This window comes from Triturus cristatus, chromosome 5_1 (assembly GCF_964204655.1).
Source record: "Triturus cristatus chromosome 5_1, aTriCri1.1, whole genome shotgun sequence".
In the NCBI taxonomy this organism is placed as follows: Eukaryota; Metazoa; Chordata; class Amphibia; order Caudata; family Salamandridae; genus Triturus; species Triturus cristatus.
In genome coordinates this window covers 176,540,643-176,566,023 of record NC_140587.1, presented here as the reverse complement: position 1 = coordinate 176,566,023, position 25,381 = coordinate 176,540,643, and the positions used below count along the sequence as shown (strand labels likewise).

Genomic DNA, 25,381 nt, shown 5'->3' with positions numbered 1-25,381 from the left:
CTTAAGTTCTCCATAGATAGAGCAAATGTTTTTAGAGCATTTCCTGGACTGTTTGTCTTCTTTGGCCATTTTCGCAAAGAGCAAACAATTTTAAAATAATAGAATTGATAAGGAGGTTGTAGCGTGAATAGCCTTCTGCCATAGCAATGGCGATAAGGATGTTTATCTCTTAAATGCTCTTAGAATTCCAACAAAGGCAGGACAGCTAGAGTTGCAGACTTTGTGCGAGTGCTATTACTGGATATCTTCAAAGCAGTAACTTGGTAGATGGGCATTACTTTCACAAACACTCCTGCTTGAACAACCCAGTCTAGCGTTTGACAGATGACGCTCGGGAACCATCCAGGTTTTTTTTATTGCACTGCTTCCCTTACGGACAATAATTAAGGAAATGTTCATTCTTATCGATAACTACAGTTGTATATAATTGGAATGTTTCAGACATTCTGTGTGACACTATATGTTCCCTTAAGAGGAAAAAATTCAAATTCAGCCCAGAATGCAGAAGTCAATCTAGCCAACCTCAAATGCTGTAATTTATAATACATTCTTACTATCAGTCCATGATGAATCAATAAAGTACACCCTCTTAAGATTCTTTCTATCTCTCTTGCTCTCTCTCTCTCTAATATATATATAAAATATTATATATAAATAACCTGGGTTCATCAAGTCTTCACAATCAATAAATGTAACCTCTTGTGACTAATATCACACCCAGATATCAGCCAACGTTTGGAAGCCTTGTGTGAAAATCTAAGCATATCCTTGCTGCTTCCATACCAGTAAATAAGGTAATTGGAATTAGATGCTTCTAACCAAGATTGCAAGATTGTGATGATCAGGAAGAACTGTCTCTGGCATGTAAAATAAGCTTTTCAGTTTGGTCTCAAGTATTCTGATTTCTGGTAACGCGTCATGCTTAGGTCAACAGATATCTAAGGCTGCTTTGAAGAAAGAATCATTCCTACTCATCAGTCTGGCCATTCCCAAACAATATGAAATCCATCATTCCTTAGTGAAAAAGAATATTTAGAACTATATATTTTAATAATGTTGTCAGCTGAGCATTGCGTGAGGAGAATCATCCCAAGTTCAGCCTGAATGAATCTCATAGAGATTGTACAGAAACCCAAAGCCTGGTTCAGGGATTTAGAAATCATATTTCATAGAGTTTGTGATTCTACCTATAGGAAAAGGCTGAATAAGTGTGACATTTGTAGAAGGATAGTCAGGAGAAGACACCTTCTCTTGAAAAAATAAATTGCTGCAGGGCTTGTGTTTGCAGAAACACCTGAATGAACTACAGTGTGTTGTGGACAGATGATGCCAAAGTTGAGTTGTTTGGCTGTAACACATAGGAACATATTGGGTGAAAATCGAACACTGCATACCACCACAAGAACCCCAAACCAACCATCAAGCATGGCGGTGGAGTCATGATGATTTAGATCTCCTTTGCATCAACAGGCACCAAATGCCTCGCAGTCATTGTTCCACCATTAATTCTATGTCAGGACCGGAGGCGAGGATTATGCTATTCTTTCTTCACTTTATTGAATAGCAGCCACTTTAAAGTCAAAACTACTTTTCCCATGAACAATAGGGAAATAACATCAAAACAATAGAGTGCCAACAGATAGTGTCCCATCCATTGCACCAATCAGGAGTCCTCAGGTAGCTGATAGTCCTCTGTCCCTGACTATGCTTCCTCTTTCTTTCTTGCAGCCAAGATAAGTCTCCTTTTCCTTGTAGTGCTTTGTGATGTAATTTATGGTATTGCTTAATATTGTTTTTCACCAAGATTAGTATTATCTGCACTGTTCGATCGCAGACTTTGTTTGTTACACGGCTTGACAGCCTGCGACGTTTCTTTGTGTTGTTACGCGTTATCTGCAAGGAGGCTCTCGGGGGCGCGCGCGCCATATTTTTCATTTTGAACGCGCGGCGCCCGCTTTGCCTGATAAATGAGTTTTTTCTCAGGGATAATTCAGCTGCGAGTCGCCGCTACTCGGCGCCTCGCTCCGGCCGTGGGAGTCTCCCTGCTCCCTAGCGGCCGTACCTCAGAGGGCGCCTGAGAGCGTCTCTGATGCGGCGCGCGCCTGAGATTCCACACATTCCTGAGCGCGTCGGATCCCAGGCTGCATCGCCGCGTGAGCCTTGTCGCATCTGCCCTACACCCCTGACAAGAGTCTGTGCTATATGCCCTTAGGCATTTATTTTTTTTATAATTTCCTTCACACGCCCCCTTGAACGCCCGTTTTCACAGGTCTGTAACTGCTGTTAAGCAGTCTTTGGCAGCGTTTCACTGCCTGGGGGTCCGTATTCTATAGGCCAACAACACTCTGTTTAGAGTCTGTAGTGCAGATTCAATCTGCAGGGATCCATTGGCTGGCAGACTGCCCAATTATATATATATTTGCACCAGGGCTGTTTGGGTCCCAGGCTTTGGGCCTTAAATTGCGAGCACTGCACGCCCATATTACCGGCTGACACCCAGCCCCCCTTTATTAGAGGTTTCACTCCTAGTTTCTACAGCCCTAGTCATCACTTACTTGTTATTCTACTTACCTCTCCATGGAGAACTATCAAGAAGATGTCTATCAAGACGATCAATGGGAAGAGGACCCACTTGCGGCTCTTCCATGGGATGATGACTTTTATGATGCGGTCGATGACTCTATACATAAGGCGGTAGAGCAGGCCATTACCCCTCTTGAAGAGCGACTGTCCCGAAAAATTGACCAGGCCTGCGAAAAGCTAGCCAGAGCCACGCAGGCTTCGTCCAAAGGTCTTTTCCCCAGCCGTCCGGCCTCGGACATACACCAACCACCAGCCAAATGTACTAGGGAGGCGGGGGTGGATTCTGATGCTTTCAGCCGCCTTAAACAAGCCTTTCTTGCAATTTCTGTCCCGCCCGCAACCCCCTCTACTTCGGCAGACGGGGACCCTGGGGACGCGGACGCCTCTCCTGAACAGTCCCGTCCCTGGCTTCCTTCCAAGTCAGCGCCAACCTCTAGCGAGCCAAATTTGTTTGCAGACATGCTGGACCCGGACGACGTCTTGCATCCACGCTCCTCTGACTGGGCCCCTCCGAGAAGGTCACCCAGTATGTGGCCAGCAGGATCCGGCGCCCTCTCGAGCCAACAGCTCGTAGTTGCCTTGGGGCAGAGTGCCCCTGTCTCTCCTTGGAAGGGAAGGTAGCCGCCACTCCTGAGATTGACCCCAGAATGGCTACCTTTTTACAAAAATTTGTCAAAGACCCTAAGAAAGGCATCGACAGGTCCTGGCGTGCCTGTCAAGACAAACTACTGGCTGTCTTGGGGCCCGCTACCAAAATCCTAGATATGGCCGAAGAGGCCAAGGCCTCGGACTCTCTCATATCCCCCGAACATCTCTCCTCCTGGGTCCAACGTGTAGTGGTGTTCCTCGGGAACGCCAACTGCACGCTTTCCACAGAGCGGCGCAGGTCGCTTCTAATCAGGAGGTCCATTCTCTTCTAGACAAAGGGGCGATAGTAGAAACCCTGCAGCACCCCAGAGGTTTCCTCAGCAACCTCTTCCTCATAGACAAAGTGGACGGGGGCCAGCGCCTGGTCATCAATTTACACGAAATCAACGAGTGGCTAGTTTATCGCCACTTCAAGATGGAGGGGATCCATCTTCTTCGCGATATTCTCTGTCCGGGCGACTGGATGGCGCGCCTCGACCTCAAATACGCTTACTTAGTGATCCCCATCTTTCCCCCTCACCGCCGATTCCTGCAGTTCCTTTGGCGCAACAAGACTTACGAGTCCTCCTCTCTCCCATTCGGCCTGTCCTCCGCTCCCTGGTGTTCCACCAAGGTTCTGCGGCCGGCGATAGAACGTCTTCGGGCGTCGGGCATGAGACTCATCGTCTATTTAGATGACATTCTGCTAATGGCGCAGGATCCTCGAACCCTTTCTCGGCACCTGCAAACCGCGGTGGATCTCCTTCAGAACCTAAGGTTCGTGATGAACGAAACCAAGTCCACTCTGGTTCCTTCCCAAAAAGTAGTATTTCTCGGTTTCTTAATAGACTCAATGGAATCTACTCTCAGCCTTCCTGCTCGCAAGATGCCGAAAATTCGCCACGAGATTCGGAGGGCTTTATCTCTGACTCAGATTTCCCTCAGACAATTAGCTCGGGTGGTGGGCTTACTATCTGCATCCATCCAAGCTATCTTCCCAGGCCCGCTCCACTACAGAGCACTTCAACGTCTCAAAGCGGCGCATCTCCGCAAGGGCCGATCATACTCCCACAAAGTGGGTCTGACACCGGAGGCCAGGGAAGAGCTTCAGTGGTGGCTTTCCAACATGGAAGCCTGGAATGGTCGGGCCATTTTCGGGTCCGCGCCAGACATCGTTATCGAGTCCGACGCGAGCAGGTCCGGCTGGGGCGCGAAGTGTGGCGACTTCACCACGGGGGGTGTGTGGTCTCCGTCGGAGCAACAATTACACATCAACTGTCTGGAACTTCTGGCTGGATCGTTCGCGATCAAATACTGGACCAAGGACTCAGTTCACTCGTGCGTCCTTCTCAAGATGGACAATATCTCGGCTGTCCGGTATATCAATCATCTGGGAGGCACTCACTCCAGAGCTCTTTTGAACCTGGTTGCGAACTTTTGGCAGTACTGCCTGGATCGTCAGATCTCAGTCACGGCGGAGTACCTGCCCGGGCAGGACAACCAAGTGGCAGACTTTCACTCGTGCCACTTCCACGATCTGAGCCTCTGGAAACTACACACGGGGGTATTCGTGGATCTCCAGAGTCTTTGGGGTCCCTTCTCTGTAGACCTCTTTGCCTCTCGCCTAGATCACCAGCTTCCCCGGTTCTACAGTTGGAGGCCGGAACCTCTGGCGGAGCAGACAGACTCGTTTCTCCAGGATTGGCGGTCCGAGATGGCCTATGCCTTTCCCCCGTTTGCAATGATAACTCTGGTCTCCGCCCAGGTTCGACGCCAAGAAGCAAGCATTGTGCTCATTTTGCCGATTTGGAGGTCGCAAATATGGTTTCTGGTTCTTCTGGAATTTTCCTGGGATTCTCCAATCCTACACTCCCCTCTTTCCAGCTCTTCTCAGTCCGGACGGGTGTCCTCACCCGTTGATAGGGATGTATGACGTTACAACGCATGCTTTTACACCGCATGCCGTTACAACGCATTTTTTACACCGCAAGATCTGTTACAACGCCAGCCTTTACAACTCATGCTTTTACAACGACGTACACTAGATGGAGTGCTGACATTAGAAATGTATAATTTACTATTCTAACTCCAGTCCACGTTGCAGTAGGGAAGGTGTTTGGATAGTAAAACTACACTATTTCTAATGTTAGCACGCCATCTAGTGCATTTCATTGTAATGGCATGCGTTGTAATGGCATGCGTTGTAACAGATTTCGCATTGTAATAGTTTCGTTGTAATGGTAGTGCGGTGTAAAAGTTGCGTTGTAAAGGTTGTTCACCGTTGATAGAGCAGGGCTCCCTGGCTCTCATGGCATGGCGGATTACAGGGGAAGATGGGCGGTCCCAGGCCTTTCGGGAGCGGCTGAGAGTATCTTGTCCAGGGCCTGGGCAGACAGCACCCTCAAGCGTTATCGGTCCACCTGGAGAAGGTGGTGTCGTTGGTGTATGCGACGGAGTTTCAATCCCGTGGCAGCTGATGTGTCTGCCATCTTGAATTTTCTGGCTTTCCTAGCAGAGGACGGTCTCGCGTACAGAACCATCAATACCTTCAGGTCCGCAATTTCTGCTGGTCATGCTTTAGTTGATGGTTCACCTGTTGGAGAACATCCTTTAGTTTGTCGTCTCCTTCAGGGTATACGTCTCTCGCTTCCCCCGGAACCCGGAACCTCGTTACTCTCAGTTGTGGGATGTCAACAGGGTGTTGAATCTATTCCAATCATGGCAACCGAATAGATTCCTCTCCAGGAAGAAACTGTCAGCGAAGCTAGCCATGCTACTGTGTCTGATCTCTTGCAGACGGGTTTCGGACGACAGAGCTCTGGATGTGTCCGGCAGAATGTTCTCCCCCGCTGGTGTAACGTTCACCATTCGTAGGCGCACTAAATGCGGTACGACTTCTGTGTCCTACCCCACCTTTCCGGACTCCCCGAAATTATGTGTTGTTGCGTGTCTCAAAGCTTATGAGGAGATGACAGAGGAATTCAGGCCTCCTGGGGAACGCCAGTTGCTCATAGCACTATAAAAGCCCAACAAGGCGGTGTCTTCCCCCACGATTGCCCGTTGGGTGCGCTGGATAATGCAAGAAGCAGGCATTGATGTACGAGCGTTTGGTTCTCATTCTACCAGAGGTGCTATGGCCTCTAAAGCTTTTACCCTGGGAGCTCGTCTGGAAGACATCCTGAATGCTGCGGATTGGTCTTCAGACTCTACCTTTAAACGGTTTTACTTCAAACCGGTGGTTTACATGGCTCATTTGGTTGTGAGCAACCTTTAAACGAGCATAATCCTCGCCTCCGGTCCTGACATAGAATGAAAACTTTCCTAGCTAACGTAACGGAAACTTTCAATTCTATTAAGGACTCAGAGGCGAGGATTATCCCACCCAGGGTACAACTTCGTTGACTACCTTCCCTCCCTCGTATTTGAGTAAGTACGATGTTTTGGTACTGGTGTTTTGATACGATTCCAATGTATTGTACTTGCATACATACTTTGAAGTTTCTTTCCTCAAGGCTAAACCTTAGCCATTACTGTCGCTCACGCTTTTTTTAATTTCCAGGGGATTCAAGCAAACAAGACTCCTGATGCGGGTTAACTGGCTGACCGAGCGACGAAAGAGGAAGCATAGTCAGGGACAGAGGACTATCAGCTACCTGAGGACTCCTGATTGGTGCAATGGATGGGACACTCTATCTGTGGGCACTCTATTGTTTTGATGTTATTTCCCTATTGTTCATGGGAAAAGTAGTTTTGACTTTAAAGTGGCTGCAATTCAATAAAGTGAAGAAAGAGTAGCATAATCCTCGCCTCCGAGTCCTTAATAGAATTGAAACTTTCTGTTACGTTAGCTAGGAAATTTTTCATTCCTATCTACAACTGCTCCTTCCGAGGAAATTGTGAGAGCACTTGTCCAACAGCTAAAGCTTAGCTGGAAGTGGTTACGGTGAAATAATTTTCAAAAAAGGCTTCTAGTGAGCAGGATTGGAGGGTCAGTGCCACAATGGATAAGGCATTGGCCTTTTAAGCCAGGGATTTTGAGTTCGAGTCCCACCTGAAGTCTAGGCTTCATCCTTCTAGACGTTTGGAGAAACCTAGATATATTCTCTAGGCTTACTCTCAGAAGCTTTCTACAGATCAGGTACTTTAAATTGCACCATTCTACTTCTTCCTACTCAGTATTACCACTTCAGCATAGTGCAAGTATGATGCCATAGCGGACTTCTGAGTTCTTCCTTGTTAGCTACTTCGTTACTTGAGTCCTTAAGTATGGATAATACTAATAGTGAATTTATGCTTATGACATAATGAAAATTGGTTCCCTGTGGTCTGTTGTGCATGCCAGTCCTTATTATAGTTTCCCTAATAGTGTATCTATGTGGCTTCAGTGCCTAATGATCTTATGGTTGATGACCTTGATCTACTGATCTTGAAGGCATTGGCTGGTTTTGAGTGTAGTTGTAGGAGATCATTGAGTCTGTTCTGTATGGTGGTTATCCTTATATACCCCCCAGCTCCCCACTCAAGGTATCCATATGGCTCAAGTGCTGGTAACTAATATTATGTTGAATGTTTGCAATGCTGTTTTTATGTGGTCACACTTGTGACTATTGAGGCAGAATCTAACTCCCTGATTCTGTAATCTTTGTATTTTGTTTTTCTGTCATTTGTTTTGGAATCCAAAATGGGCTACATTAAGTAGTAGAAAGTAATGAATAATCCACAGTAAATGCAGATTGAGGTTTATTAAGGCAATTTAGTTGTTTTAAAGCCATGCTTAGGATAGCCTGCAGATTATTTAATCCAGGGAGCATTGAAGTATTCCTCCTTTTACTGCTTTGTAGAAGGTCGGTTTTTGATGCTTATTTTACGCTTGCATTGGCTGAGATGGTCTACCCTACCTTATGGGTTTTCTATAGATTCGTTGTGCACAAGGCCACCAATTACGCTCTTTTGTTTGTGATGTATTATTTTAGAGAACACATTTCTAAACTGTCCAGCAAACACCAAACTCGTTTTCCCTTTCCTCAGGTTTGGCCATGCAGTGAACGGGAACTTGGTTGTTGGTACACTGTCATGGCCATCTCCTTGGGTGATTGTGATTGGATCCTTCTTCTCCACCTGTGGAGCCGGTCTTCAGAGCCTGACTGGTGCCCCACGACTTCTGCAAGCCATAGCCAAGGACAATATAATTCCGTTCCTGCGGGTAAGAGTTCTCCATTATCATATTTTAACATCTGCCACAATGCCACCTGCCACTCCCCCTATGAACAAACACCCCTGTTCCTGCTGGTGCGATATTTCCATCAGCATATTGTTTTTCAGTGATGTATGTGACTCTTGCCCTTTTTACCTTCAGCATTTAGACTGATACACTTGGAGCACATGGTCTGTTTTTTAAGCCATGGTCTCTTTTTTTAAGCCAGATACACTGACTCGCCTTTAGTCCAACCAAAGAAACCCTCATCTCATGCAGTCCTTAATGATTTCAGTCAATCTGACAAAGCAGAAAGAATAATCCAATATGTGAGGGCGAAATCATCCAATCCTCTCTTTTTACCTTCACCTCACCGGGGATGACTCACTGACTGCCTTTGCATGCTTTGGAGCAATACAATGCCCACCACACACTTCTGACTAGGGACACTCATTTGCTAGTATGACCAATCCTGGTCAGCACTTCCATGTGTGAGGTCCAAGCCATATTTCTTTCGAAGAGCACTCTAACCAGGTACACACAGTCTTCCATGTCTGAACTTTGTCTAAATTAGCTACTTATTTCTCAACCCAACAGGTCTTTGGGCATGGAAAGTCAAATGGTGAACCGACATGGGCGCTCCTCCTGACAGCTGCCATTGCAGAATTGGGTATCCTCATTGCTTCGCTGGACCTTGTGGCACCAATCCTCTCCATGTACGTGTTCTCGCATTGCTGTGGTTTAAATATCCCTTCATAGAAACCACAGTGTATTCATAACTCTCTTCTTTAGTCTTTGATGGACTCTAAACCTGAGAGATTAATTTGTTGACTAAAGCAGTTCATTTTCTTTTTTTGTATAAAATTTGTTTGAGTTTTAACATTTTAGATACAGTTTGACAAACTTCTATTCAAATTGCATGCATGATTTGCATAATTGAACATACACCAATGAGAATCTGCATAAGGAGAGCGTGCATGCCTTATATTGTTTGCGCGTCATATAACATGTATTGTGAGTGTTAAAACTTAAAAAAACAGGGTATATATTAACTGGGGCATTTTTGTGTTGTATCATTTATAAACCAGTTCATTCTTAGATTCATGTTCCTCTGTTTCAATAATATTGTCATTCTGTGATGAGTTATTTCTTGTCCTCAAGAAAGGCATCACAGCATGTGAAGGATTCTTTGACTGTTCTCTGGAAGGATCGACTGCAGGAATATTTGTAGCAGTAAGTGGGTAGATGAGTCAAATAAATGAGGTCGGTCTTTGAAAAGATCACCTTAAGCTATCAATGGAAGTCTATGGCTTTTGCCTGTTCTATTGTTACTATCAAGCCCGCATGGCTACAACAAGTTTAGCAACCTCTGAAGTCTGTCAGCAGTCAGTGCCACTCTATTTTGTCTTGAAAGTAATGTTGTTTTCGTGATAATGGTCTTAGACGGGTATTATTGATAGAGTGCCAAATGCGAATCTTAGTGCCGTTTTAATACATTTTGTATTTCTCTTTTTCATTGTCCCCAGGTTTTTTCTGATGTGTTACCTCTTTGTGAATTAGCATGTGCTTTGCAGACTTTGCTCCGTTCTCCCAATTGGCGCCCCCGATTTCATTATTACCACTGGTAAGTGTTGTTGATTTGCCAAATATTTTAGCACATTAGCATTGTGGGCAGACAAAAATAAGGTCAGCCTCTTGCCTTTGGTTTGCAAAAAAAAATTAAGCAAGCTGTCAACAATGATCTAATTTCCTTTAATGGACCCTCACTGCTTAAATATTTCTTTTCAAGGTCATGCAGCTCTTCTCTAAGCAGAGGTGAGAATTCCTCATGCTTGTGTTTTGAGGAATATGTGGAAGTACACAAATGATGTGATGCTGTTTTTAAGTTTTAGGCTGCTGCAAGTATTTTTTTCTTTTACTGCTCACCTTTGGAATATCCCAAGGCGCTACTCTGGATCCGGACATATTTAGAGCAGTTCTTCCTCAGATGGTGCCATGTGATTCTGCATTAACTTTGTTCCACCCTTAAATGAACAGAGCAGAGACACTTATAGGTGCCCCTCTTGCTCTCTGACGTCCGTTCCTTCCTTGCTGTTCCTTTGAAGTCAGGTCAGTTGACAAGTTTTTCCATTGAATTTTCAGTGTGCAAGGTAACCATGTCCCCAACTAAAGCTACAGGGTTCCAGCCATCTCATGACTGCAGTAAACAGTTGTCTGTTGACCTGTGACAGGTCGTCCGTTCAGTCTAAGTGGAACAACAAGAAGACAAAGATGTACTCGACTCAAACCTGCCACTTATCTATCCATAGAGACATTCTGAAAGTGGCAAGGTGCCAATCGATCTCACTTCCAACCCCTGATTGAGGAGCCGATGAAAAACCTGTCTCTGATTGCGTAAAGCGGAAGTACCTCGCAGTAGAAGGAGAGCAAATCTCCAAATGGGTCGAGCTTCAGTAGTAAACGGTAACCTGCCACAGGCTTGTTTTGAATTCTTTACTATTTAATCAAGATGAGTATCAGCATCTGGTATGGCCCAACTATAAAAAACAATGGGGGCGGCTTGAGGTAAGCTCCGGTCCCACGGTGGCACTGAAAAGACTTTTCAGTGAGGCTGTTGCAACCTAGTTTACAGAAAGAACCATTTCATTCCGGTCACATGATTTGAAAGAGACATGTGACGATTTGGCCTCCGTCGGACCTGAGCTTACCTCATGCCGCACCAGGGCCGGCTTTAGCGCTGGTGGCGCCCAGTGCGACAATCACTTTTGGAACCCCCACATCTCATGACTGCCTCCTTGGATTCTATCCCTACCACCTGCAAAAGTGCCCCTCATCTCTCCTTTCGTAAGATATTGATAAACACAGCGCCCCCTGAGGTCCCAGCGCCCCCCACAGAGGTCAGCGCCCAGTGCGATGGCACCAGTCGCACTGCCCTAAAGCCGGCCCTGTGCCGCACCCATTGATATATATAGCGGACCGCCAGCGTCGATATTGATTGGCATATTGAGGAATACGTCTGCTCTTCAACAGCATTTTACCGAAAAGGGAGTTTGAACTCGTACGCTTCCTTTGTTCCAGTATCTCCCATAAATCCATTTCTATCTGTTGCTTTTGGGTATCCAAGAACTCCTGTGAATTTGGTCATTTTACGTCTATTGGATTGTAGATTATCAGAACCAGATAATGTATCCTTTCCTGAGGACAGTCATCGGCGGATCACTTCATTTCTATCTGGGCAACAACTATTCTATTTCTTTGTTGTCCCTCTCTGATGTTCCTGACAAGAGTGGAGGCAATCTTTGTGTGGACCTTCAATTGTATTTTTTTTTCTCCCCCTCAACTTTTCAACCCCACATCGAGTTAAGAAATTGTTAATTTGAGCACCCTGAGGAAGGTTTGGTCAGACGTCGGCACATGACGAAACAGGAACATAAGGATCACTCCTCTGGATGATGCTGTTTACATCATATAATGTAAAAAAAAATCAATGTACAAAACTGAATGTTGGTGACCAGACTTATGTTCTACATCAAAAGACTAATTGAAATGTTTACTAGCGCACTAAGCTTTATCAGAACTCTCTAAGTGAACAGAGAAATATATATGATTTTGATCCTTTTATCATTACATGCATTCCTGTTTGTGTTTACAAATGCTAGTCCATTTATATTTTGTGTATGTTGGTGGAAATAGTTTGTATGTGATATGTATGATTGCTGTGTAGGAGAGACTGAATAGAATGAGTGAATGGGGGTGACAGAAGAAGGTAAAATGTGTACTTATAACATATTACTGTGTAGTTTCATAAGTGGTCATAATATATGTATATAAACGGCTGATACCCATTTTGATTAAATGGTAAAGAATTCAAAACAAGTATGTGGCAGGTTATTGTTTATTAGAACATTGGAACGTTGGCAGCTCCATTGAAGACAATGGAGTGCTCCGGGCTTATAATGGCTGGTATAAGCCCGGAGCGCCAACATTCCAATGTGTCTTTGTTCACAGCTCTGGCTGTGAACAAAGACTTCAGGGAGCCTGAGGGGATTTCAATCCCCTCGCGCTCCCTGAAGGGCTTTGTTTTGGTAGAACATTCTGCCCTCTAGTGGCAGAATGTTCTAATAGCCTTATAGCCCTTCGTAGCAGGGCTATACCGCTGTTAATGGCCCGCTGCTGTTGTTAAAGTCCCTCGCCTTCGGCTCGGGCCTTTAACGCTGCAGCGGGCCATTAACAGCCGGTATAGCCCGCTACGGCGGGCTATAAGGCTATAATATTGAACAGTGAGATACTTCCGCTTTACGCAATCAGAGGCAGGTTTTTCGTCTTTGTTTGTATTTAGGCTTCTTGATTTCTCTTGTAGCCTTCCTGCATTATAGTTCGGAGAGCCTCTTTTTATTTGTTTGACAGTTGATATCAATGAGCTCAGAGTTTCCCAGACCATTGCCGATGTCACAGCAGGTTGAGGCATTTACGAAGGCCATAGTATGTATTGTTGGCACTCTTCCAGCTCCATGTGGCATGTTTTCACAGCCCAAGTGTCCGCAGAAGCCGTTGCCGCTCATTGGTCAGCAATCTCCACCATCGGAGCCCCTGGAACCTGCCTTGGGGTCTCTGGTGCTGACTCCCAATCCAGCTCCAATACCTGCGTCACTCCCTTCTTTGCGAACGCCACTCCCGATGTCACTGGAGGGGATTCTGTGTCGACCCCAGGTTACAACCCCAACCCCTCTCGACTCCTACTAAGGTCACACTTTGCTGTACTCCAGCCCCAGGTCACATAAAATCTGATTTGGAAAACATTCTTCAGCTGTCACATAACTGTCTTCAGTTGCTTTCTATTTCGATTCTGACCATAGCTCCAGTTGGAGATTTCAATGGAGATGATGGGATGGTTTACCCTGCATTATGATGGTGACAGTTAATATTTGGCTTCACAAGAGGCCGGTGGGCTGAATACTTCCCCTGATACAGGAATGGTTTCCCCCCTTCGGCTGTCAATGGACAAGAGTGTTTCCTTTGTAGAAGTTACCAGACACGCTGCTGAGGTCCTGGATTGACAACTGACTTCTGTTGAGGTTAAAACAAATGTGGTTACAGAAATTCTTCAACTGCTGTTCAATAATGCCCTAACCAACACCCTTTTGGGCACTTGGACTAAAGCTTGCTCTTGCCCACTTTTGGGCACTTATTCTAAAGCTTGCCCACAAGTGAACAGACAGGTGGCCAGACGCCACAGACTGATACCTGGCAACCCTCATTTGTATATGCATCGTCCTTCGCCTGTGAGTTTTGTGGGCCAAGCATCCACTAGCAAAATTATTCTTAATGCTTTCACTATGACTCCCTCGTCCCCGGACAGGAAGTCGAAAACCATTGAGGGGTTTTGGAAACAAATGTTATTTGCGGTCAGTCTAGCCTTGAAGCAGGTCAAAGTCGATTGCTTACTGGGCCGTAATACGCATAGCAGCTGGGACATGGCCTGCAAGATGTTGCTGGCAGCTACTTAGGAGCTAAGAGCCTCTCTGGCTCAAACCATTCAGGATGTGATTAAATATATAATTTGGACTGGCCTGTACACTATAGATTGTTTGCAGCGAGCAGTTGGCACTGGTGTGGTGCCACGCATTGATGAGATCTGCAGGCTTTTCTGGGGATGCGCAGGCATCTCCCATGGATATGCCTTTTTATTTGTACTCATTCCTGGTGGGCGAAAAGCTAATTCCCCTTTGGAGCACTTCAATAAAAGCTGGGCTACAGTGCACTCTTTGTGCCTTTTCGACCCCTGCCAGACAGTTAACGCAACAATTTCAGGTCTTCAGGGCTCCTCCAGAGGTTTGGTGTGTAGAAAGTGCCAGTCTCCAATCAGCCCAGTTCTAGGTACCTCATCCCTTTCGTGGCCAGGTACGGAGACTGAGCTGACAACATGCAGGTCACCAGGGGCACTGATCGTCCCAGCCAAGATCCTCTGCGTAATCTGCCTCTAAACCACTTTACTTTGCCCTTAGCAGCACATCACCAGACTATGGGAGGCAGGACTCAACATTTTCTTACAGAGTGACTGTCCATCACAACTGACAGATGGGACCCCCCAGATAGTTCAACAAGGCTATGCCCTGTCGTTTCTTTCTGACCCACTGTATCAGAGCAGCACCTATCCATTTCACTTCAAGAGAGGTGAGCTCTTCTGTCCATAGATGCTGTAGAGAAGGTGCAAACGTCAGAGATAGGACTAGGTTATTTCTCCGCTATTCCTTCATGCCAAAGAAGCATGGAGTCCTTCATCCTATTTTAGATCTTCATCCTGTAATTGCCTGATTGTTCAAAATTCAAAATGCTCATGCCGGCCTAGGTTCTCGCTGCCCTGGATCTCAGTTAATGGCTTGTCGCCCTGGACCTGAAGGATACATACTTTAATGTGACGGTGCTGCAGCCCCAGAGACGGCACCTATGGTTCGAAGTCGGCCTGGTGCGTTTTTAATTTGATATGCTCACTTTCAGCCTTACCAGTGTGGGCGTTCACAAAAATGATAGTGGTGGTTGCTGCCCAATGTCTGAGGTTGGGGATGCCAGTTTTCCCCTACCTTGATGACAGGCCTTTCAAGACAGGCTCACCGTAGTAAGTAGTAGACTGCATAAAGACGACAGTGAACCTCCTGGAATCATTGGGGTTCTCAAACAATGAGCCAAAATCATGCCTGTCTCCTTTGCAGAGGTTTTCTTTTACTGGAGCTGTTCTGGACACAGTGCAGTTCGGCGCCTTACCTCCGTTCCAGTGTGACCAGGACATTCAGGCTTTGATCCTGGTGTTTCAGCATCAGATCTGGGTCTTGTTGAGAGCAGCTCTGAGACTTCCTGGCCTCGTGCATCCTGCTCATCCATTCCACCAGGTGGCATATGCTGACTCTGCAGTGGGATCTGAAGTCTGTGGGCCCAGTGCCAAGGGAACTTGCCATGCATCATTCAGGTTTTGGAGGCGACTGCAAAAGACCCACAATGGTGACTACTTGTATGAATTCTAACCAGCAGTAGACCCTTCCCCATCCAGAGCTGATGGTGGTGAAGGATGCATCACTGCTGGGCTGAGAGGCCATCTGGGGGGCTATGCTCTCCAGTGAAATCACAGCTCCTAATAAATCTATTAGAGCTGCAGGCCACCCACCTAGCATTGAAGGACTTCTTGCAGTCTATCAAGGGAAGGCTGGTGCAAGTTCTCACAAATAACGCTACCACTATATGATACTGCAACGAGCAGGGCAGAGTTTGATCCTGTGCCAAGAGGCTATGCACTTCTGGAACTGGCTGAAGCATTCGGGCCTCTCCATGATCGTGATACACCTGGCAAGATCTTTAAATGCCAAAGTGGATGAGCTCAGATGGCAACACTTGGGGGATCACAAATGGCAGTTGCACACGGAGGTGGCGCAGTGTATCCAACAGTTGGAAGAACCCAGGGTGGGTCTTTTCACGACCGTTGAGAAAATGCAGTGTCAAAACTTCTTTGTTAGCATTCCTAAGAACACTCCTCTAGGAGACTCATTTAGCCTTGAATGGAGCGTAGGACTCCTGTATGCCTCTCCTGCCCCAGCTTCTGAAGATTAGGAAAGACCCGGTCCAATTAATCCTAGTGGCTCTGGATTAGGCCAGGACGATGTGGTACCCTCACCTACTGGGCATGAGCATCTGTCCTCTGATCAGGCTGGCACTTCAGGAAGATCTCCTGTTGCAGCAGCAGGGAAAGGTTCTGCACACAGACCTGCGTAAAGTGCACCTCCATGCTTGGAGATTGAGCGGCAGCAATTCATTGCATTCGATCTACTACCTGAGGTTGCGAAAGTCGGATTATGCCGGGCAATGGGTAAGTTTGTAGCCTGTTATGGAGTTTGTAAAGCAGGTCTGTTGCAAGCCAAACTGCTGGATGTTTTATGGTTTGTTTTATATTTGTACCAGCAAGGTCTTGCAGTTGGCACTATGAAAGGTTATTTGTCTGTCCTTTCGGCCTTTTTCCATTCGCCAGACCAGCCAACCTTCTTTATGTCACCTGTTGTAATGAGATTTCTAAAGGGTTTGATACTTGTATTCCCTCACAAACCATTTGTGATGCCACAGTAGGATAAAATGTTGGTTCTGATGCACCTCATGTACAGGCCCTCCTAGCCAATCCATCGCTGCTCGCTGTGCCTTCCAACTCTCAAAATTGCTCAGGGCAATCACTTAAGATCGTCTCATGAGTGTGCTGCAAAGTGTCTTGTTGCAGCCGCCCTACATCACCTCTCTTCTAGACAAACTATAGCTGAGGGCCACCGCTGCTTTTTTGCCAAAAATTGTGACTCCTTTTCACATCGGACAATCCATTACTCCCAATGTTCTTTGCTCCTCCTCCCCCCTTGAAAGAGGAGGAGAGACTCCACTAGTTGCAAGGATCCTTAAACGTTTAAATCAGTTACGCCCAAGATCATCAAGAAGGCAATCTGCTTTTTGTTGGCTTGATATGAACCCCAGTGTACCCCAATATAGGCCAAGGTAGTTACACAACCTTTTACCTACATCTGTCCTCCCATTGTTCTGCATAACGCGTCTGACTTTTTACCTAGTTAGGTGCCACCTGAGTGTCGTGTGGTTTTCTCCAAAAACTAGCCTCATGTATTATGAATGAGGATTCTCAGTACCGCAGCAGGATTACCATCTTCTGCATTATACCTCTGTATAAGGGTCACCTCTATCATCATCCTTGCCCGACATGCCCATAGTACACTTCTAGGTAGATCCCCTGAAAGTACCGTTTAGGTATATAAGCGCTACATCTTCCCTAAGCAAACAAGAGGAGAAAAAATCTTCCCTGCTGACGTGAGACGCTGAGGTTTCTGCACGCAGACACTCCAGCACGCAGTGGTCTGACATCCCTCGCGGGGTGTCCTCCTTGAGACCAAGACGGGGTCCTTCGCTCTCCCACATCAAGTAATGGGGTTGGCTCTATCCTAAGGGGATTCTTGGCTATACACCTACTACATGCCAGGTACACTTAGGTACATCTAGTTAGGGCTTGCATCGTAGGAGTACACATTTTTACTGTTATGTAGCTATATGCCTGCATATATTAATTGTTTTAGCATTATTGTAGAATTCTACCTTTTTTTACTCTGTTGATGCTAATAACCGTATATATATCAGTTTCTATCTTATGGTTGTCGCAGCACACTTATTTTACACTAGAATGACGCTGGTTCAATAAATACTTAATGAAAACGTCCCCATATTTTATTCTGTCTATCTCTCTGAGACAAAGTGAGCACGAGTGACTGAGCGAAAAGTACTTTACTGTTTCCACGATCCCTGAGAGGTCAGAGTTGTCATGTTGAATAGTTGCCAGAAACTATTCGCTCCTTGGTAAGAGGAACTGGAATCAGTCTGGACACCAATCCCTTAGTTTATGTTGTCTAAACGCGCAGATACTATACAGATTTATTGAAACTACATGACAGGCTCTTTGGGGTGGAGAAAGATAAGGCAGTGCAGAAAAGGATTTTAGTAAGATTACGATCTGCTGTCCATTAGCCAAGAAGTGTGTCCGGAAGGACTGAGGACCTTTCTCACCACGACCAAGGCTACTGCCACCGTATTGGCATGGGGAGTGCCTGTCCTTGACATCAGTTAGGCCGTGACCTGTGCATCAGTGCATAACTTCACAAAGCACTACTGCCTTGATAGTCACTTACTAACAGAAAGGCATTTTGGCGATTCTGCTCTGCTGAACTTTTTGTTCTGAGCCCAATCCACAGGCCCTTCACTTGCAAGATACTGCTTTGGTATCTAGTCTAAAGATAAACAACCTGCTTTCTAATAGACTTCTCACTATAGATTTGCTACCTTGTCAATGGCATCAGACTGGATTGGGAAACTTTCCAGTAGCAATTTACTCACATTTTACTGTGCCATGGGACTCTACATCGGACCGGACCTGCCCCCGATGTGACAATAGGGCCACTATATCAGCACCATTCCATTCTTTCCGTACCTTCTGATGCGGATCCAGCGCACCATCAAATCCTGTCAGCTTGACAGAATCCATTTCCCTCACATTTTCACAGTGTGCAAGGGGCATGTCCCTGCCTAAAACTACAGGGCTCAAACAGTGCGGTGACTGCCATCTCCAGAAGTCTCGGGTCCAAGTACAACTCAACGTCGAGTGACTGTGGTGCTAAGACACACTTGCGCTTCTGCTCCTTAGGCCAATCTTGTAATTGATTGTCATTGAAGTCATATAGCTCAGATAAGCCCAAGAAATCAAAGAGCAGAAGAATTCCAAACATGACTCTCCTTCGTCCAGCAACACCTACGTTGGGGGTCGTGTGACACCCCAGGTACGTCCATTTCAGAGTTGTTCTTTGAATTCATTCGATTACATCCTTGCGCCTGATGGTCCCAGATTTCCCAGGCTATCGGCGAAGCCCAACAGCTCCATGAGTTAAGACTAGTAATGGACCAGATTTTCGGTACCCCATAGAATTCTTCTGGAGCGTCTCTCGCCACTCCAGTGGTATTCCGATTTGCAAATTAATCCCAGACAATGACCGCACCACTTGATCTGAACCAGAGGCTGGTCCTCTCCTTGTGCTTGGCTCTGCCAATTCTGACACAACATGTAGTGCCTCCTTCTGTGCCATGACCGACACTGCCAGTTTGTTGGACTGCAAGAGTCATTTTCACACTACCATCTCTCCCCAGGTCACAAACAACACATCTTGACTATAATGCTGATGATAATTAGGATGATTAGAAAATGTTTCATGATTTACAAGATGCCAGCGGCCTTGTTACTGCCCCAGAAATTGGCCTTTCCTCCCCTTATTTGGCCATGTCCTACTTTGCAACCATGATCACGAGAATGGCTGAAGTATTAGACCTGATCTTACCCACAGCAGAGGTCATAACAAATGTTCTGAATGATATCCTCAACTCAGGACAGACAAGCCAAGAACCTCTTCTCGGGGAGGAGCCTAGCGCGCAACCAAGATGGCCGCGTAGGTGCGAGGCTCCCGAGGACCTCCGCGACCTCCTGAATTAATCCTGGCGATATCCTGTCCTTGTTGAGGGGACTGTGTCGGGGAACCCGAGCTGAGGCGCCGCCCGTTTTTTGGGCTCGAATCGGACCCCGAACACCGGTGGGAGCATCGATCGACGGTTGCGGCCTTCTCCTCGCCGGCCCCCCGGATTGGAATAGTGGGGCGATCCGGGGACAAAGTGAATAACAGCGGCGAGCGGGGCTGGGCGGCTCGCGTACCCCGCACTTTCACTTTCGCTTTTGCGCCCTCCTTGCTTCTAGCGGGGTCGGGCTGCGGAGCGGGGTGCGGTGGTGTGGCCTTTTCCAGGTGCCCGGCTGACCCGCCGGCGGTGGGTTGACCCGCGGCCCGGTGGTCGCCCCCGCCCCCCCCTGACACCCGTGATTTGGTGTGGCGGCCCGTTTGGAGATCTTGGCACGACGGTGGAAGAGCCAGCATGTCCACCAAACAAGATGGCGACCGGGCGAAGATGAAGACAACTCGCCGTGGCACGGCGCACCAGGCCAATAGTATGGATCGCTACACGCTCCAGAAGGGTTCTCCGGAGACATCGCGGACATCCCCGGTGGGCCCGACGGAGGCACCTGCCCATCCGGCTGATCTGACCCTCCGGGACGTCATGGGCGCCATCGCGGAGATGAAGGCCTCAGTGGACCAGCGCTTCGATACCTTGGCGCAAAAAATTGACTCGGTCCTGGTGGATGTGGGCCTTGTGAGGGCAGACTTGTCAAAAACAAACGACCGAGTCGACTCCCTGGCCCACACCACAACGAGCCTCACGACGGACGTGGTGGCCCTCCAGAGGGAGGTGCGCCGGCTTGGCCAGGTGAGCGCCCTGATGGACCGGCGACTAGAGGATTCCGAGGGTCGGGCCCGGAGGAATAATGTCCGTATTATTGGTGTGCCGGAGGGCCGAGAGGCGGAGGCGGCGGATCTCTTCGTGGAAGAATTGATCCTGACCCATCTCCAGCCCCGGGGGCTGAGTAAGCTTTTTGCGGTGGAGCGTGCCCACCGGGTCCCCGGGGGCCGCCCTAAGACCGGTGCCCCGCCGCGGCCTCTTATTGCCCGGATTTTTAATTTTCGGGACAGAGATGCCATCCTCCAGACCTCCAGGCAACAGGGACCGGTCAGGCTGGACAACATGGACGTACACTTCTACCCAGACTTTACTCCGGCGGTCCAGAAGCAGCGACAGAGCTTTCTTGGAGTTAAACGTCGCCTAAGGGACCTAAACCTCAAGTACTCAATGCTCTTTCCGGCTAAGCTGAGGGTGGAGGTGGATGGCCGTACGCACTTCTTCGACCGGCCCGAGGCGGCTGGGGACTGGTTAGACACTTTGCCTGGGGATCGGGGCGGGGGGGGCGCGGCTGGCGAGGAGGGCCCGCCGGATCAGAATTGAGGGGTGACTATATAGGCCTTGCTCTGGATGTTGTTCCTTTACCATATAGTGCTTTCGTATGTTCCCCTCCCATGGAGGTCGGGTGGGGTCTGCTGGGGGCTTCCCTCCTCCTTTGGGGGACTAGTTAGTATTTAGTTATGGGGCGACAGGCACACTGCACTTTGGGGGGGCTGTCTGGGCTCATGCAGGGGTGCAGGGAGGGGGGAATTCTGTTGGGACCGGGGGGTGGGGGGGGTGTGTCGTTTGTTAGCACCGCAAGGCAAACCCGCAACTGTTTTGTCGTTTTTAAGATGCTCGGTGGGGGACGACCGATTGTTTCGACGTATGATGGGGGGTAGGGATTTGACTGTGTTGTCATGGAATGTTAACGGCCTGGGGGATAGGATTAAGCGTGGTGTGGTCCTGCAGTATTTAAAACGTATTTCACCAGATGTTGTCTTCCTGCAGGAGACGCACCTTATAGGTAACACCTTTCATGCAATGAATCGGCGGGGATATCGTTTGGCGGCCCACTCCGGCTTCACTTCGGGCTCGCGGGGGGTGGGTATTATGGTCAAGAACTCGCTCCCGTTGGAGATTGACGAGGTGCGTCATGATGAGAGGGGACGCTACACTGTTCTGGTGGGACGAATGGAGGGTAGAGTGTTTATCTTTATCTCAGTGTACGTCCCGCCTGGGTTACAAGCCACTACATTTGCAGACCTGGGGCGCCTCCTTCTGGACCTTCCGAGTGGCCTGTTGGTGGTTGGAGGGGACTTTAATGCGGTTGCCTCCGGGTCTATGGATCGCCATCCCCCTAGGGACCTCCCCCGGGCACAGGCATGGCTGCCCGGCCTTTTAGACACGCTGGGCCTGGTGGACTGCTGGCGCTTAAAGCATCCTGGATTGCTACAGTACACCTTCCACTCGGGGGCCCATGGTAGCCTCTCGCGGCTTGATTACATCCTTGTCCCGGCGGCCCATGCGGGGAGGGTGGGGGAGGTGCGCCATTTGGCACGGGGTATCTCAGACCACTCCCCATTGTTGTTGCATTTCGATGTCTTCCCGAGGGGGGATGGCAGGGTGGCCCCGATTAATGCATGGTATTTGCGCGACCCCACCATTCGTGCCGACTTGATCAAAACCTTACAGCGCTATTTTGATGAGAATGTGGGGTCGGTTCCGTCTGCCATCTCCCTGTGGGAGGCTTTCAAGGTGGTTCTTAGAGGGGAGGCCCTCTCCGTTATTTCCAATGCCCGGCGGCGCGAGCGGGAGGAGGTGACCCGGGTTGAGGCCGAAATTGCAGAACTGGAGGGTGACCTGGGGAGCGGGGTAACAGACGCCAAGTTGCATGTGTTGCATTTAAAGCAGGCGGCCTATCGGGCCCTCGTCACGGAGGCGGCCAGGGGCCTCAGTAGAGAGCAGCAGGGGCGATTGTATGATGTGGGTGACAAGGCTGGCAAACTGATTGCGTGGTTGGATAAGAGGGAGAGAGCGAGCCGCGTGGTGCCTTTGATTGAGAGCGTGGATGGAGTGTGTGTCACCGAGCCGGAAGCCATTGTCTCCTGCTTCGCGGACTATTTCCGCGAAGTTTACTCCCCGGTTTCTCCCAGCTCGGAGGAAGATTCCCATGCCTTGCTTCGGGACATCGCACTGCCCTCCCTTACGGTGGAGGACAGGGATTCGCTGGATGCCCCGCCCACCTCGGACGAAATTGCCTCGGCTATTCGCTCGGTTGCATCCGGCAAGGCCATGGGCCCCAATGGTATTCCCATTGAGCTATACAAGCTACGCCCGGATGTGTTGGCGCCCCACCTGCGCGCGATGTTCCTTGCGGCCCACTCGCAGGGCTCCCTCCCGCCGGACCAGCGTCTGGCTACAATTGTGGTGATCCATAAGGAGGGGAAGCCCCGTGAACGGGTCACATCCTATAGGCCGATTTCGCTTTTGAACGCGGAGCCCAAAATCCTCGCCAAGGTGTTGGCCAACCGGTTGGTTGGCGTGGTGGGCGATTTGGTCCACCAAGACCAATCGGGCTTTATACCACACCGCAACACGGCGCTTAATCTGCGGCGCTTACATGGGGTGCTCGCGCGTGTTCCATTTGTGCGGGAGCCGGCCATCTTGGCGTCCTTGGACGCTACCATGGCGTTTGATACGCTCGAATGGCCATATATCTGGGCGATGCTGGCGAAGTTTGGGTTCGGCCCGGGTTTCGTCAGCTGGGTCAAATTGCTATATTCGGGCCCATTGGCGCAGGTGGTGGTGAATGGGCGAGTATCGGCCCCATTCGCGCTGGGGCGGGGCACGCGACAGGGTTGTCCCCTGTCGCCTCTCCTGTTCGCCCTGGCCATGGAGCCCCTGGCGGAGTGGCTGCGGTGGCACCCTTCTATCCGTGGTCTCCGCTGGACCCCCGAGCATGAGGACCGCGTGTCCCTCTATGCTGACGATATCCTTTTGTATCTCGCCTCCCCGCGCAAATCGCTGATCGTCCTGGTTGATGTTTTGCGCTCCTTCGGTCGCAACTCAGGCCTGGTCATCAACTGGGCGAAATCCTGTGTCTATGTGCTTTCCGGGGAGGCTCCGGTCCTGCCACGGGACTGTCCGATCCAGATTGCCTCCCAGGGTTTCCGGTACCTGGGTATATATATCACTCTTGACCCGGAGGCCCGCTATGAGCGGAACTTGCTGCCCCCCCTCCAGCGTTTGAGGGAAGACGTGGTGCGCTGGCGGCGTTTGCCGCTCTCGCCGCTCGGCCGAGCGGCCTTATTTAAAATGATGTCCCTGCCGCGCTTCCTCTACGCCCTCCAGAATACCATGGACTTGGTCCCGGCACGGTACTTTCGCGAGGTGGAGGGCCTCCAGCGGCGCCTGTTCTGGGACGGGAGGCCGCGTATTGCTCTGGCTAAATTGACGCTCCCGTGGTACGATGGAGGGGTCGCCCTCCCGGACATCAAACGGTATTACTGGGCCTCCCAACTAGCTGCAATTAATCATGGCCTTTACGGGCCCGCCTTGAACCCGGCATTTGAGATGGACAGGATGCTTCTGCCCGGTGGCGATTATAATCGAGCGCTCTACTCTGGCGCGCCCGACTCCCGTTTGACGGGACCGACGCGTGTCATGGTGCGGGTCTGGCACGCGGCTAATGCAGCTATGGGGTGGAAGGACCGTTTGACCCGAGCGTCTCCGCTGTATGCATCTGAGAGGTTGGGCTCCCTGTGGATGTCGAAGGGCTTCGAGAAGTGGGACACGATCGGAATCAGCACGGTGGGAGATCTCTGGACGAGGGGGGGATTCAAAACTTTTGAGACGCTGCAGGCGGAGTTTCAGCTGCAGGGCAGTGAGTACTTTCGGTACCTACAGGTCCGCCATGCGCTGGGCTCCGTCTTCCCGGATGTCGCATCCATTCCGGAGTCTTCCCCCCTGGAGGACAGAGTGCTAGATGGCCATGTCCCGGACAGCACGATCTCCCTCATATACAAAAAATTGATCAACGATAGATCGTGCCTGCTGACTAGTCTCCGCGCGGCTTGGGTCGCCGACGGGCTGGAGCTGGACGACGAGGATTGGATTTCTGCGGTGGCCTCTCCGAAAGAGGTGGCCATCCCGGCTCGCCTTCGTTTCGTCCAGCTCAAGATCCTTCACCGGGTCTACGTGACGGGGCCAAGGCTTCTACGTATGGGTTTTGCCGGTGATGGAATGTGTAAGCGTGGCTGTGGTGCGTTGGCGACTTTCATGCATATACTGTGGGAGTGCCCGAAGGTGGAGCGATTCTGGCGTGGTGTGCATGAGGTTCTACGAGTGGTTACGCGTGTCGCGCTGCTGCCTGAAGCGAGGAGATGCTTGCTGAATGTCTGGGAACCTAATGATTATTCGGTCCCCCAGACGCGGTGGGTGACTCTGGGATACATGATAGCTAAGCGTGATATTGCTCAATTGTGGGGATCCCAGAGGCCCCCTGCGGTGTCGGCCTGGAAAGAGCATATGGATTGGTGTATGTTTCGTGAAAAGGTGGTGTATGTGGCGAGGGGTAAGCCTGGGGCGTGGATGAAACTCTGGGGCCCCTGGAACGCCTACCGCGGGGGTATTTGTGAGCCGCCTCTGCTACCGGCTGCCTCGCCTGCTCCGTCTCCCTAGATGGCCCCCCCGCCCTCGGCCGCGGGCGCGCGGTCCCCCAGTCCCTGATCTACTCCCGTCCCCCTCTTCAGAGTTTTGCTGCTGTTTGGATCCCCCACTTATGGAGCACGTGTTGTCACTTTGGATCGCGGGTTGCCTTGCGGTTGTGGTTTGTTGATGTTGTTTTGTTTTAAGAAAATGGAACCGTATTGTGGGCATGGAGCTATGTGGCCTACACCATTGATTACCCCTGTTTTCCTACTGTGCACCGCTGAGAGACTTTTTGCTGTATGTATGTAATATACTTCTGATGCCCTAGCGGCCGGCCGTGTGGTTGTAGGCCCATACCTGTAACTTTTATATACTGTAATAAACGGTTTCAAAAAAAAAAAAAAAAAAAAAAAAAAGAACCTCTTCTCACAT

General features: G+C 49.2%; 1 pseudogene across 1 annotated transcript in view; it reads left to right on the top strand.

Annotated features, from left to right (window-relative positions):
- Positions 1-25,381, top strand: part of LOC146830586 (solute carrier family 12 member 6-like) — a 1,160,668-nt pseudogene that overhangs the window by 679,785 nt on the left and 455,502 nt on the right. The window contains exons 12-14 of the transcript XR_014961448.1: positions 8,239-8,413; positions 9,002-9,120; positions 9,931-10,028. The product of XR_014961448.1 is annotated as a solute carrier family 12 member 6-like (transcript). The remainder of the gene's footprint in view (positions 1-8,238; positions 8,414-9,001; positions 9,121-9,930; positions 10,029-25,381) is intronic.